Source organism: Amblyomma maculatum, chromosome 4 (genome assembly GCF_055883805.1).
Source record: "Amblyomma maculatum isolate TAMU_Amacu chromosome 4, ASM5588380v1, whole genome shotgun sequence".
NCBI classification, from domain to species: domain Eukaryota; kingdom Metazoa; phylum Arthropoda; class Arachnida; order Ixodida; family Ixodidae; genus Amblyomma; species Amblyomma maculatum.
Window position 1 is genome coordinate 128,785,293 of NC_139347.1, and position 16,169 is coordinate 128,801,461.

Consider the following 16,169-nt stretch of genomic DNA (forward strand, 5'->3'; position numbering starts at 1 on the left):
CTGGCTCTTCGGTCATGCTCTGCTACTGTGGACGTAATTTTCGCTGAACACGGAGCTGTAGCAAAAACCTTCAAGAAAAAAAAAGTGCGACGACGCTTCAAAACTGGCAAGTGCAGCAGCAAGGACCCTATTTTACTGGTAAATAAACCTTATTTGTACGTAAAGATTTTGGGAAGCGTTGCGATGACTGAGGGCTCGGTTTGTTTATACGCAGTGCAAGAAGGAATGCAAAAGCTTCAGAAACACGTAGAGTATTATGGATTACAAGAGCTCTATGTTTTTTTTTCTTTCATGGGCCCGTCGCTCGGTAAATTACTCTCTTCATCGTTTTATTAATTTCGGCTGTGGCCATCACATATTGTGAGCCGATGGTCGATTGCGAGTATGCTGTTGCGAGATGCTAACCGGTCGACGCCGCGGGCCGCACTGGCTCAACTTCCTCTCCGCACGCCACCAATCACGGATTCTCCTCTTGCGTCATAGTGTACGTCATTCTACCCTACTACGTAGTAGGGGAAAACCGTTTGAATTTGACCGCCGGAAACAAAAAAAAACCTAAACTTCTTATTGCAATATCTCAGCAGTAATTAGATTTTTTGCTGCCAGATATGCGGCAACAATATCACTAAATGCCGTTTATTATATTTTGATAACATATTTGGGTGTCTTTAGTGTCCCTTCAAGCACTCGCCCCACTCCAGTCTTCTGGTGCTTGCTAACCGCACGTGCGTGTAGTGTGTCAGCCAGGGAGCGTCTGCTCATCGCAAGATGTCCGGCCCAGCGAGGAATCTCTCAGGCGAGCCGACGATGACAGCATGACGCTCACCTCGGATCGGACCCTACCACCCCGAACGGCTAAGCACTCGCTACACTGTCATCTTGTGAACTCTTTCTTTAATTCCTCTCTTCCAAACTGTGTTGTATTGTATTTCCCTTAATCTGTATATTTGGGATGCTGTGCACATATGCCAAAATTTGTTCTGTTTATTCTGTGACCCCTGCTTTGTTTTGGATTAGGATTTCACAGTTTCAATTTGCTGATTTTCCTTAGAAATTAAATTGTTTTCATTTCATTCCCGACTCCTGTGTCATTCCTTCGGTCGGTGGCTCATCAGGCGTGGACCTATCGCCGGTTAGCCACCTGGTCCTGCATTAGACTTTACACTCTGGTAGAGGTGTTTGTCCCTCTTCCCACCAAAACTGGTAACTAAGAGTGCAGGAAGACATTGTCAGCGGCCTTTCGTCCACGAACCCCATTCTCTCAAATTGTGAAGTGTGCCTCACATGTTAGTTCCAGACACAGAGCATTAGCTGCATCTTCTAATCGCTATTTGAATTTGTAAGTAAGGAAAGCATTTGAGAAAGTTCATCAGAAAAAGAACTTTCTTCTGTGACATGTGCAAAAGATTTGCATTTGGCATGGCATCACCTAGAGTGCATGAATTATGAAGTCGTTTTGGAAGGCCTAGAGGAGCCACAGCATAGAAACTTAGCTTAAGGGCGTGAGGATGGGCTATGCAATAAGCCATATCTTGTGGGTTATTGGACAGTGGTTTCTCTACCGTTCTCCTTTTGTTTTCTTTTCCACCTAAAATGCTGACTGTTTTGTGCACACAACTGATTAGATGTGCATTTCTTTGGGAAGACAAGGGGTGGGGAGAGGGAGGGCCTACAGGTGGTTGGCATTTTTATCAGCCAAGCCTCACCTGTCATCAAACACAGTAAATGTAATGTATAACCAATATCTCAGGCCTGTCAACTCCAGGGTGAATCTCTGCAGCATTCAAATCTGTCATCAAAAACCAGCTACAAGACTTCCTGCTGGTAAATAGAAAAAAAAAAACCCTGAACCTCCATAGCGTGCGAGTCCAGGCTTGCTCAGTCCACAGCAACGGTCAACAATAAACTAAACATAGAGACTTACAGAAAGCAAGAAATGCGAAAGCTTGCAAATATACAAAGCAGCAATTAATATTATATGCAATTTATGTTGTTATAATACCATATTATCATTATGTGCAAAGATGATTATTGGAACATTACAATGGCATTCTGCGTCAAAAATAGTTCAGCACCCTGCGAATGTAAAGAACGGCCACAACTGCGTCAGTGAGCTCTAGCTTGCGCTCTGACAAGGGCTTCTTAGCATTCTTCATCATCCCAGGCAATGCTGAAATTTGCAAAGCAAATGCTCAGGCCAGCTGCATCACCTGCCAGCAGCCCGCTAACCATGTTTAGACGTGAAAACCTAGTAAACACCATAAAAAATGCCACTTGGTCTAACTAAGGTCTAATTCCCCCAAAAAACAAATATGGTGGTTGTGTGAGGTGTGGGGTTTTAACGTCCCTATGCTGCACACTGTCTACCTACCGAAATGGAGAGCCCTGGATTATTTTAAACCACCTACTGTTTTCTTACATGCGCCGATATCACACAGCACTGAGGTGATTTTGCACTTTGCCAACACAAAAACTGGCCACCATCACCAGGATTTGATCTTGTGTCCTTGGGCTTAGCAACTAAATAGCAAAGTGATTAAGCCATTACAGCTTGTTAGAAATATATGTGGGAAGGCAGGTACTCACAGATATGGGAGGTCAGAAGAGCGCCTATTTTTGGACGCTGCAGCCAGAGAACGGTGAAGTCACTGCATACATTGTTGGGAGAAGAGCCTCTCATCCGGGCGTGGGCAGCGTTTGGCCTGACATCCGTAAGACTATCCTGATGTCCTGCACACCGAGTAGTACTGTTTATCATGGGCACAAGGTGCATTTTAAATGCATGCAAACTAGTATTAAACTGAAAAATGGAAAGGTTTATCTGATACGGGAGGCTCTGTGATCCTTGTGACCAAGGCTTCCATGCTCAATCTTTGAAAGCTGCTAAAGTATATGTTCTCAAATTGACTCTATTAACATTACTTCTTCACCTGAGCTTTGAACACGTACTTCCTCTACCAATTGGCACTAACACCCTGTAGTTCTCATACCAGAGCTTCCCATTTAGACGTGCACAATGCGGACATGGTTTTTCAACCTCTCCAACACCGAACTGCGATGCGGTTCATACAAATGGCATTAAATAATACAACCATACAGGTGTGGCAAGTTTCAAACAGTGGCTTTCGCAACACTAGAGTTTTAATGCAGAAGTGTCGACAATTAAGTACAGCCTCTGTAGAAAGTTCACATTCATAGAGATTTGCTTCTGGAAGATGCATACTTTGCGCTTTATTACGCATTACCAGTTACCCCTTCAAGCGCATGCAGGGAAGCACACGGTTGGGAAAAGGCAGTACTTGTTTTAAGCATCTACACGTGGCCTAGAAGCAAATGTCAATCTGCTATGGAAATTTTACTTGCATGACAACTGCGTCATAGTGGGTAATCCCATGCCCAGAGTCTTCCGTTGAACACTAAGCTGTCTTATTCCCACCAACAGCATCTCATCCGAACATTCGATGAGAGATGTCCCTTCTTATTTGTACAGCATCATACAAACTATATACCTGTTTTGTCTTAAAACTGACATAGTTCCTTCTTGGTCACCATGCGAGGCCGATTGCTGTGCACGTATTCATACAGTTGAAAACAAGTGCTAAATTAGCCTTTGAAAACGTTTACGACTACTGTCAATTGAGTTTGGAAAAATGGACATTTAACGTAAACAATAAATATGAGTAGATGGCAGGGCGCATTAGGTGCCCACCTCCACAGTACTCTTCAATAAGCAGCACTGGAGTGTAGTGACAGCCAGTATACTGTAGCTCATAAAAATTGTCAGCATAATTAGCTTATCAAGAGCAACTGTAAGTGCTAACGAGTGTGTAACCATGTAACCTCTGAGGCAGGATGAGTATGTCCGGTGGTTTTTGCCTTGCTTTCATGCAAGTGGCCAGCCTCTCCGCTTTGGCAGTCGTGTTTCACCCCGCCCCTCCATAGCTCCACGTCTCTAATCCGCAGCGTCATGCGAGAGGCGCGCGCCGTGCGGATGGGAGCGGCCAGCGTCAGCGTCCTCCGGCTGTCCGCTCGCTTCTTCTCAGCGTGCCGCTAGTCACCAAGGCAAACATGGTCGTGTAAGCGTTTGGATAACCCGCAGCTGTCAGGGCGAAACTAAACGCGGACGCACAGTCCCTCCTTCCGCCGAGGTACAGCTGGGGCACAAACGGCGACGCACGCCGTCTGCGCCGCGATCTTCGCGGCAGCATCTGCAACAGCGGCCCAGAAAAGAGCGAGACGAGCAGCGGCGGCGCCGCGGCACCACCGTGGTGCCCAGCATTGCAACTACGCACCTACCCGGACGTCGGCTCTGGCGGCTGCTCCCACGGCCCGGGGTCGTCAACGTTGATCCCTTATCAACTCCGCGCGACCGTCAAAACTGATCGTGGAAAGACGATCGGCCAGCACGCAGTTTGTGGCACCATATACGTGGGCCAAAGCTGCGACTTCGAAACCCAAGCGTCGCCCGGCGGCTCGACCGTACGCATTCGCAACCAGACTCGCCGATGTGATGTCTTGCTCGACAGAGGGCGCGGCTGAGCACAATATTTCGACGTTCTGTTGCACGTCTTATATTACCATAGTTTGAGCACCGGTAATAGCTTTACGCGTATTTCTCATGGTATGCATCGTTTATTAACGCACGAATGTCCAAGGCACGGTGTAAGAATAGAATGGTCCAAGATTGCAGCGCTTGCTAGCATGATTTGTCTTCATCTCTCTCTCTCAACAAGCGCTTGCCTGGCTTGCCCCCTTGTTCCCCTTTCAACTTAGAAAAAGAAAAAGAAAAAAAAAAAGAAGTCAGGTTGCAATGCTAATATCTTTTTTTCTCGGCTTCCTACAGCGCTTCCTTCTGCCACATCACAGCAGCAACGGCAGTTTCACGCGTACGAAAGGCTTGAAAGAGGAAGAAAACGCGTTGCGAGATTTCGCGACGTAAAGGTCATAGTTTTGCACGCTCTCTTGGCGACCAGCGCAAAGTCCATAAGCGTTGAACAATCGAATAATTACTCCAGAAAAATTTCTAGCTAACGCCGCCTAAAATTAGCTTATGATCTCTTTCATACAACAGGAATCGCACAAAGCAGACTCGCCTGTCCAGCGCGGGCCTTTAAACTTGCACAACTAAACACAGTTGAAAAGCGCTAAAACAAGTTAAATCATGCACACGCGATGTCTCTATCGCTAGCGCACCGTGGCGCTGTTATCGGTTGGTTGAATTGCTAGCCAAGGCTTGGGTGGACTGCGTGCACATTGCTGCTATGGGAGCTGCAGTTGGCGGACTAGAACCTCGAACGGTCTGCGTTGACTTTCATTTAGTGGTGCTGCTGGCATCCTCATAACAAAATCAATTAGGAAATAGTTTATTAACAGAACTGCTGCAATCTGTTCCGGAGGTTACAGCAGCTTCGCCAAATCATCGGCTTTGATATGTTGCTGTGTGTGCGCACGCCAGCACGAAACATCTCAGCTCGGCAGTCCCAACCTTGCGCTGTCGTCGGATGTCGTCCAACACAGAGAAGCAACTGCATACGGACGCCATGCACATTACATGCACACGTGGCCAACGTTGTAGCAGGTAGCAGGCTATGAAAGATGGCAGCACCGCAGCATGCTCTTGGTAGCCGCCAGGCGGAGTTCGCGGCGCGCGAGCTGCAAGCTGCCTACCGTGGTTTAAGCAGTTTCAGTTTGATTGCATTGGCGCGCCCGCGTTGTTACCACGTTATTGTGCAATTAAGTCGTATTCTTGCTTCCAGGTTACCGACTCCCGTCGCCCGCATCCTTGGATCGCGTTGACACAAGCTGCTTTGACACCTATGAAGAGCACACTGCGGACTAGCTGGTGGCCTATTGGCAGTGACGGCGGGTCCTCAAAATACTGACAGTTTGAGACCTTTGCCTGGTTTGCAGCACCTGTGAGCCTTGAAGCTTACAGACACCCGGCATATCCTCGTCTCAGTAACAGCAACTGTTTAAACTTACTTCATTCCACCTGTCATGCCCAGAGAGTATATACATGAAATAGAAGCAATTGTAATACCAGACAACAGGTGGCAGAAGAAATATACAACAGTGATCAAAGTCTTTGTAACAAGAATTTGTTTTCTTCACTGTAAATTAGAATTAGCATCAGAATTATCATTGATCTGTAAGCAACACTCGTCTGTTCACAGAAAGATATAAGAGCGATAAGATATGCAGCTTCATCTGCTGCATGAACGTTCTTTTTGGTATGAAAGAAAGCCTATATTATAAATTTTGTGATGTGATCCAAACGACATATTTTTCTGTATGACGGTCGTGCATGGCAAGAGCTGACATTGCAGTGTGGTGTGTTTAATATGCCTCATGCCTGCTTTTAATTTCGTGGCATTTCAACCTCTGAATGAGGCCAAGTTGTCCACCAAAATCTCTGCAGATATTGTAGCGTGCCAAAAGTACTATACATAGGACCAATACAGCTGAGTGCCAGTTTAATTCACACACACCGCAGTCATTACTTTCAACAGATACTTCTTTCCACAATTGTGCCGTGCTGCACATTTATGTCAGATCTCCCTAATGATATGTATATGTCGCACGAAAAGCTTCCTGCCTCCTAATAATCTGATGAGGTGACTGACATTTTCACCCTTTGTCTCATCCGATATCCTGTTTCTCTTCACTATCGGTACACAATTTCTTCCATCTTCTACATACATGATCATGAACATATGCTAGTGCTTTGTCCCAGAGGTATCAACCTCTGTCATCCATTCTCCAGCTTTCATATAAATTACCCTTTACTTGTGAAGACAGAGAACGGTGCTGCGCTACAGCAACACTTTGTTTCAGGTCGATCCGAGCTGAAAGCAGCAGTCCATAGCTGATAGCTCTGAAAAGTGTAACCCTTTTCGTGCATATACAAAACTAGCAACAGCTTGCTAAGTAGAATGACCATCCACTGCCCGTGCACTCCATTTACCATCTGACCCTTGCTAGTTTTTGATGCAAATGGTACTATTTAGTTGTACATTTTAGGTAAAATGCCATGTTAGTACGTATTGCATGATACTATTGTGTAGTGTAGCTGAAAGTCCTGAAAAATGTAGCTGAAAGTCCTGAAAAATTGTGGCGTAACATAAGAGCTTTCTCTCTAAGCTGAGTAGTTTTCTATTAATTTGAGAATCTGCACCATGTTTAGTTCAATCAACAACTTCGTTTCAGTCCCTTTATTCATGCCATTTATTGGCATGAATAATGAAATTAGTGAGTAATGAAATTGTATCTGTCTTCATTAGCGTTACGAGCACTTTGTGGTTAAACTTTACTGAACTAGTTGACAGTAAGGCAACTTTAATATCATTGAATTGCCCAGAAATGCAAGCTTTCTTTTTATACGTACTCTCACTAAATGTAACGTGCTTTTTCCTGAGAGTACCTTGTATAACGTTGCAGGATTATTCTGCCATGTTTTTGGTACAAATTGCAGCTAAAACTTCCTGTAAAGTGTTTCATTGCTTTTGCAACAAACTTAAATGCTTACTGCTGCTTGTGTGGAATATTGGTTGACGGAAATGTTATATAGATGTGTTTCTCTTCCAACAATGGATTGTTTAATTGTGCCACTGTTGTCTTGAAAGTTGCACAGTTCTAGAAACCTTGACATGTTTGCAAATCAAGGCCCGATCTATTCTAGGTTTTCTAAACTTCTCCTTTAAATTTTGAATGCATAAGTTATGTTTGTTGCACCATTGTCTTAACTTTTTGTAGATTTCACTGAATGGGTGCAGGCATTGCTTTTTCTCTATCCTTATGTGTCATTTTGCTATCTCCCCTCAACTGATATTGCTCTTTTTCTACTGTGTGTTGTTAAACTATGCTTTTATGTGATCCTAATTTGCAGCTTTTTGAACTTGCCCTAACCCTCATACCGTTAAATATTTCCCTCGAATCATTTTTACAGCTAGCATTTATGAACTGATGTGCTACACGAATCGCAACAAGTTAATCCACACTATGCCTTACAGGCACTTCAACGCATGATGTGCATTATTGTGTCAATCCAACTACAATTCTGTTCTGATCTTTAATCTGTAAGTGAAAGAACACAGGTTAGTGATGCTCATGCAAGTTCCGCTGTAGCCATCTTGCAGAATTTTTGTGTGACAGTGAGCAACGAACGAACAGAAGGAATGGACAACACGAGTGCTGTCATCCATTCCTTCTGTCCGTCGTTCTTTGTCGTGCTAAAATTTTGCATGATGTATGTAAACCAGCCTGCCCAGTACGCAGTACTGTAACCATCTTGCTTGGTCTTGACGTAATGTTGCTATAACTGGGTTTGCATAAGCGTTAAACGTCAACAGAAACCAAAAACAACATCTCAGCTTCACTGCAAGTGCCATTATACCTCGGCCTGCCAGCTGTAAGAAATGCCTTGTTCAGTAACCATCAATTTGTGATTAGCCAGAGTTGGTTAAAGGCTGTATGCCTGACGTGCAGTATGCTCTAGAATAGCTGAAAATGTGAACTTGGTGGCCCTAATTCTATTTCACAGCAGTGAATATGTGTGGCACATAATTTTGAATTAATATGCAGGTATGGTGCCGCTCGTGCTCCAAGTACTCTACATGGCTAATTCAGATTACTCAGAGGTCGTAATTTTCTTGGTACTTCTTCCTGGCACATGATTACGAATAACTTTTTACAGAGTTTCATAGTACTTATTAAAGAACTCTATAGGTCTCGTCGTGACGAAATCGTTAACCAGAAATCTGATTGCTTACACTGCGGACAACAGCAAATGGAGATTTGCACTAAAGCAGGCTATGTTTTGTATAGCTCTGATTGGTAGCATTTTTGAAATGTGAACGAGCTCATTGAGGTTCATTGATTTCATTGAGGTGGGCAACCTCGTGACGTCGACCTCAACCTCATAGAGTGGGGTGAGGTCGACAAGAAGTCGAAATTTCTTTGGCGTAGCTATTCAAGCTTGTATAGGCCTCTGATAAAGTATGAAATTAGATTGGTTTTTAATGTTGTTGGAGTTATATTGATAGCAGTATATGTTCTCAAGTTTTTGCAAGTCTGCAGTTTCATACTAAAAACTGTGAGGGGCAACTTTATGCCTCTTTTTTAACATATGTAGTTGTTTCTTCTCTAGTTTTTCAGGCATATTTGGGTTGCCACTCGCACACTGCTGTACATATCACTGCACATATTTACTGCCTATAAGGAAAGGCACTGCTCTGATAAGGTCCTACTGGGAAGTCTTCTGAGAGTTGTTACACTGAAGCAGCTGACTGAACAATATGAGGTCGCTTATAAAAGTTTTTCACTTTTTTTTGCAGATAAGGTGCGAGCTGAAACTGCGAGGAATATATTTACAGCAGTGAAACACTTTTTCTTAAGGAGTTGAGTCACTTGCATAATTTACTAGCTACACAGGCCTAAGGTTATAATTTTTTCATGTTTAACTATATGCAAAAATATCAAAATATTTCATAAAAGCACTGCACTGTTGGATGTCCTCTTCAGTGTTTCAGTTTCCGCAATGTGGTTTTGGTAGTCTTTTTTTCTATATAGTGTGGGCTTCCGTGCATTTAATCTCAACAAAGTATGTTCACAACTTCAGAACTGGCCGTCTACAAGGCCTTTCTCATGGCCGTCTCAAGTTTTTACTACTACAAATAGCACCATAGAGGTTAGATATACCATACCATGGAAACTTTTCAGCCGGTGGTGAACCGGGCTACATATATTTGTTGAAGCAGGTACATTATCTGAGTCCCATTCATTACAATACAACATATACCATGTGACTATGGAGACAAAGCACTAACACACTGCATTGCCTCAGAGACATGCCAGGTGTAAGTATAAAATTAACACAAAAAGGGATGACAAATGCAGACAAGAGCACTTGCATTGCTTCCGTCTCTCATCCCATTTTATACGTCACGAATCAACCAGCCCAACACCACACCCCACATGACAACACTGTCTCCTGCTCCAATCTTGCTTCGAGCAGGTCCAGTGGTATCCAGTGCAGTTCCAGTGGCGTCCAGCGCAGTACCAGTGCAGGCAGGTCGCCCCCACTGGTGTCAGCTGTGTGGTCGCGCCTTCGGCAACCGAGCGCATTTGCGGCGCCATCTGCTGTGCCACACGGGCGAGAAGCCCTTCGGCTGCCCTCTGTGTGAGCGCCGCTTTTCCCAAGCGTGCAACGCCAAGGTCCACATCATCAACGTCCACGGCAAGAAGCACTGGTCCCCATGAAGCCAGTGCATGGGACAGCAGAGGGGACAAACCAACTGTGATGTGTCGCCTACTTATGAGGGTTTAGTTGCAGGTCGGCTGGTAAAACATAATTACCACCGTGAGACAGAATAAGGAGACCACAATGATTCGGCTTGGGTGGTTTGGTTCAAGACCCTTTTCCCAAGCATATCACCTGCGAGAAGCCAAGGACCAGGCTGGGGGAAATCTTGTATCTATTTGAAAACTGGTAGGAACGAGGTCTCACTAGTGATCGGAACCAGCACTTCCCAAAAGCGAGGCAGATGCTCTACCACAAGGAGGTGCAAGCGCATTCTTGCATCTCCTTAAACAGTCATGTGTTTTTTACCTTCTTAAGGCCTACTACGTTGTCCCACCTGGTTAAAAAAGGTCTGTTGGAACTGGCCACTATACATTTGGAGGCAAAACAGAACTTTAATTTAATGGTTTCAGATGGTTTCTAAATCATCCCAAGCATGTTCTGACTAGCTCGATTATGCTGGAGATAGAGGGCTTGTTGTTGGTATTTTACTACGCTCTGTACAGCTTGCTTTGTTCCATGCACATGATGTTGTCCTAGTATTGCCAACTGAAATCACTTCAGTATGTGGAATTGGATGAGATACTGAGCAATCGTCTGAACGCAATTGCTTCACTATGTAGTGTCTTGTCTTTGAGCATGTCAGATTGAGTTCAAACCCACTTATAACAATATTGAAGTGGCAACAAAATAGCATTGGTATAACCGGGTTATGCCAAAAAAGAAAAAAGTGGCACTTCAGGGAATTTAATGACAGAAAAGTAACTTACACTGTCGATTTCTTTGCAGGACAAACCTATCAGTCAGCTTTGACTGTTTCACAACATATTAAGTTCACGTCTCCTTATGGGGCACCTAATTCTGCACATGCCCAAGTGGGGAACTAGCAACAATGAAGTCCCAGAGAGGGACTGTACCATTTGTAAGGCGTCTTTTGCGCAGTCTCCTGGTCATCATACCTATTCATCGTTAACATGCAAGAATTCTTCAAGTCTCGATATGCCACCGTTATCACATAGTCGGGAGCTTCGCAAACCTTTGCGTCACTGGCATTCTGAATGAAGCACGCTTTCCAGAAGAAATCCTTGATGTGAAATCTGATGAGCTTGCAGAACTGAGGAAACAGTGACGGCAGAAAGGAAAGCATTTGCATTATGTGTGTTGTTCGGCTGGTGTGGTTGCAACATTTCCATGTTTTTGTTTTTCTTACGGTTGGTTCCTGGTGACCATAATTAATTCTTATAACGGATAATTTGCTAGATATCAGTGTTGTAATCACCAGTTTATTTTACTATAGTAAACGTCAAAAAGCTTAACGGTGTCCTGTTAGTCCATCGTTATATTCTATGCAGGGGTGGAAGCAGGCTTGAGCATTTTGGAGCAGCTTTGGAGCAGTAAAACAAGGGTTTTGAAGCATGCTAATTATGTTTTGGAGCATGTTTTTAGGATCGAACACTTTTAATAATTGAAAATATCTATTCCGGACATGCAAAAAATCCATTCTGATTCCCTTTTTGTTTTTCAAATTTCAATCCTTGGCTTGACTTTGCATGCATCTCTGAGAAGGCAAGACAAACAACCAAAACATGTACAGATGCTTAAAATATCACAGCTGACCTCAGCAACAATTTGAAACAACACTAGCAAATGGAATGCTTTTTTCTACGTTTCAGGTCCAAAAAATCGTCTGATTAAAAGCTTTTGACCACTTGATAGATTCAAGCGTGGGATTTACCAAAATACTTTGATGCACTAAGCACCATTAGTTTGAAATTCATATCAAAGAGCAACACTTGCACATATCCTTTTTGATCCTGTGTTTGTGTCGAAAATTCCTGCACTGGTCAGTGCTCCCTGCAAGGAGGATTGACCGCACTCATGGGTAGTCTTTTCTGCTCTTCAGATTATTACTTCGTAACCTTCTGTAAGTTGCTCTCCATGCTTTATTTTTTTTTTTTGGTTTAGCGATGCTGAGGCTACCTTAAGTCCTTCATGTTAACAATATGCCCTGTATATCTTTCCAACACTCTTGAGAAAATTCATAGTGATTTGCACCTTTGTGGCATCGCCCTACAATGCTTCATGTGTGCTTTTACCTCATGTAGGTTTGGCAAATTTGTTCCTAACAAAGAGGATGGACGGTGAAGTATGCACTTGTTTTCACAGCAGAATCACCAGAAAAACTCATGTAGTTCATTGCAGACAGTAACGTTTCCTAGGTCCACTGAGCAGTAAAGCCAGGTTCTGCTAAATATGATGGCAAAACATTAAAGGCCCACTGTCCACCCTCTGGTCGAAAATATTTTCTTCTCCGGTGACTGTGAGACTTCGCCCCCAAAACGCAAGGCCGCAAAATGTTTTTGAAAAGAGTAGCTAATAACACAGTTACAGCCACCCCAATCACCCGATTCTGTCATGTTTCTCTCCTTCCGTTCCCTCGCAAAGGTTTTCCACTCTTCTACCCGGTTGTCTAGCCTCCGCAAGACAAATTCCCCTTCCTCCTTCGCGTTTGGCGGAAGGTGGGGTGTGGCATACCGCCTGCGCGAAAAAAAAAAAAGAAAACGGGCGAGGGAGCGCGCGCCTCTGGATTCAGTTGGGCCATGGCGAGGGAAAAGCGTGCAGCGAGCGGTAGACACCCATTCTTCACCCTCAGACAGCGAGATGGACCAATGGACGTCGTTCGAGGGAACTACGTCATTACTGTGGCTCGACAGGCCGGCGCAGGAAACGGAGAAGCTGGCTTCCTGCAGGAGAGCATGAGAGAGCTTTGATTTGTATTTTCGTTGCTTTGCGGCGCGCGTGTCACTGTAGCATTTTGCACAGACTATCTCCGGTACCTGATCGAAACACTGGGCTCCTTCGCCTAAAAGGTCCTTCCCTGGACAGTGGCCCTTTAAGGTTCGGGGCAGTTTTAGAGCAGGATGGAGCAGGGAAAGTAGTTTGGAGCAAATGAAGCAGCGCTTCCACCCCTGCCTATATATCTTAGCGGTATTGTTAAAGTGGGTTTGACTGTATGCGACAAAAAAAAAAAAAGCAAGAAAGCAGTGTAATGTTGGCTGGATCAATTTGTAGTTTACATAGGTGCGTTTGTTGAGTTGGGCCATATATTTCAGGATTAACAAAAAAAAATAGTTGAGCAGTCACATGTGACTATAGCCACCTTCGACCAAATAAAATGCTATTTGGTGGCAGTGTAATATAAAGGCATCCATTTTGAAGCTTTCTAAGCTCTCTTTCCTTGACTTCTCTGAAATTTTATCGCAACCTCCCCAAAACATCATCTCAATGAGAGCATATTCTAGTGATGTAAAAAAAAAGCCGACACCTGCACAATTTTCACTCAAATGAATGCACTGCTTATTTATGTTGACTAGTTGAAAGCTAAACCAAATACTGTGCAACATAAAGCTGAGGAAATTGAGAGTGATTAATGCAGCTTTTTGAAAACCCACTTGCAGCCTTGACTGTCTGACAGCTGGGACAGTTGGTTTGAAGGGGTGTGCATGCCACGTGATCCCGGGTGACAAAGTTACTATTTGGCTTATGTTGTACCTTCTCCCAGTGGATGCAAGGTGCTTCAATGAGACATAAGAAGATGAGCTTAATCCAGACCACGACTAAGAGCTGCTGATTATGCGCTTAGTGTTGCGTACACAGGCACATTTTTTTGCCTAGTGAAATAATTTATTTCTCCACAATGTGTCTAAAACAGAAGGCCGTTCTGCTAGATGCAGCCTCACACTATAATTAACTCTCACACTTTTTTCTCGCTACTTATGTCGTAAATAATGTATTGAAATTCCGTCACATCTTTGCCATTAAAGTATACATTTCAGAGAGAATTTTTACTTGTTTCGTAAAATATTCGAAACTCATTGCTTGAAAGAAGGGTTATTATGGCTTTCTTTCTTTAATGGGATTGATATTAAACAGTTTGTGAGTGGGAAAATGTAAGTTGTGTTATGCATCCTACAAACAAATTCAATGTGCAGAAGACAGTGATGATCATTTAGGACCAAATATCGCTACCTTAACCACAGTGCATAAGATACTGTGCTTAAGAACATTTTCGACAAGTTTTGATGTACATTTTTTTTTTTGCTTTGCTTGGTGAACACATTCTTGTCATATTCATGTTGCTGTGAGACTTCGTTTGCTATGATGCAAAGTGAAGAGCCAACTGCATCACCATTCATCACGATGCGAATGCAGCTGATGACCAGTGGTCACGTGTGCACATCAGTTTTTGTTGTGCCGCTTATGTGCTTATGACAGAAATGTTGGCTACACATGCTTTAAAGGAATTTTGAAGCTAAATACAAAAGAAGCAGACACAGTGGCACACTTCTGCCCTTTTTGTAATAATTTTTGCATGCTACTTGACAAACAGCCTCCAACGTTGTCAGTGTAAAAATTCGTTGGACATGTTTTTGAAACCATGCCTGTTCGTAATAATTCAACTGTGGTGAGGTTAGATTTGGGGGCCGAGAGTGCCAGCACGTATCGCAAGTCATGCCATGATTAGTTTGCTGCTGGATGCTGGTGAGGAAATGAAATTTGAGTGCACGATAGATAATCCGTGTGGTTTAGTGCATCGGGCATGGTGAGGTAGAACTTGTGTCTGATGATGTGACTGCAGAAATTTAAGAAAGATAAAGTTTAAGTTGAGAAGAGTGACACGGGCAGTGAAAACCTTGGAGAAAGATCCTGAAGAATACTTAAAATTGAGCATTGAACTTTAAAAATATTCAAGGAGCCTGTTGATGTGGGGCTGCATGCATAAGCAGAGTAGAAAACAATGATCAAGGTCACAAAGTTAAGAAGAGGATGCATAAGTATTAACTGTGTTTGTGTGCCACCATCCACGTCTTCCTACACCAGCACCAACCTGCATTGGTACTACAAGGGTTTGCTACATTGTGATCAGTTAGCCACACAATTAACCTGGCTCAGTATACTTACATCAAGAAAGGGTTGTGTTTTACTCCTGGTTATGATTAAGGGATTGCCCAAAATATGATCTCAATATAGCACAAGAGTAAAAGCTACTTACTATCCTGGTACCACTTTTGTACCATTCTTTTTTTTTTGGAATGCAACGGCACTCCAAAAACATATGCGAGAAAGGAATCTTTGAGCCACCAATAATTTTGTAACAGAATTGTGAAGCTTTCTTTTGCTGGTATTGCCTTGAAATTTTTTTCTGCTACCCACAGTTCATTGCTTTACCTTCAGATGAAGCACTGGCTAGTTTTTACATCTAAGTTGTGGTATGCTCCTCTTCTGTGTGAGATTTGATTTTATGCGTATGTATAGGAGCTTTAAAACTGGCTTACAGATATATGTGTTGACGTGAGGTGGCTGGGGTGAAGAGAAGTGACCTTAATTGATGGTACTGTATTGGTCATTCTTCGCTGATATTTTGTCCACAGCAGGTAGTGAGAGGGTCTGTTTGTCGGTTTGTCATGGGCCTTCTGTGTGCCAAAGCAAGTGAGAGACTGACACTAAGCAAAAGCTTTGTTTATAACCGGTGACATTTTTAAAGTGCAATAAATATAACTTCTCAAGAATGATGGTGCAGACTGTTTCTATGATGAGTCAGCATCATCCACTTTATGGATACTTCATGTTTTCACTACTTACTCCATCAAAGAGACATTGTTTCTATTCAAAGCAAGAGTAGTGCCAAAACCATGCTTTGCACCCTACCACAGGAAAGAACAAGCTTCGTTTTTTTCTTTTCAGTGAAGTGTGCATTCAAGCCTGACTGCGCCACAAAATACGCTACGACGGATTATACCACTAACAGGGAAGCATACCCATAGTATGTGGATGGATGACATTAAGAAGTTCGCAGGGGTCAGGTGGATGC

The 16,169-nt window shown here is 43.4% G+C and overlaps 1 protein-coding gene and 1 long non-coding RNA gene across 4 annotated transcripts in view; one reads left to right on the forward strand and one right to left on the reverse strand.

Annotated features, from left to right (window-relative positions):
- LOC146192361 (uncharacterized) overlaps positions 1 to 4,654 on the reverse strand; it is a 55,874-nt gene extending 51,220 nt beyond the window's left edge. The window contains exons 1-2 of one of the 3 annotated variants that reach the window (XM_084602468.1): positions 4,297 to 4,654; positions 2,587 to 2,730 (exon numbers count right to left, since the gene is read on the reverse strand). The gene's annotated coding sequence lies outside the window, so the exon portion shown is untranslated. Of the gene's footprint in view, positions 1 to 2,586; positions 2,731 to 3,840; positions 4,247 to 4,292 lie in introns of those variants that run through there. The other 2 variants (XM_084602469.1, XM_084602470.1) reach the window with 2 other exon arrangements.
- Positions 4,655 to 5,238: 584 nt separating this feature from the next.
- LOC146192362 (uncharacterized) lies at positions 5,239 to 13,338 on the forward strand. Its single transcript, XR_014706759.1, has 2 exons — positions 5,239 to 5,578; positions 5,757 to 13,338. It is a non-coding gene; the product is annotated as an uncharacterized LOC146192362 (long non-coding RNA).
- Positions 13,339 to 16,169: the final 2,831 nt, after the last annotated feature.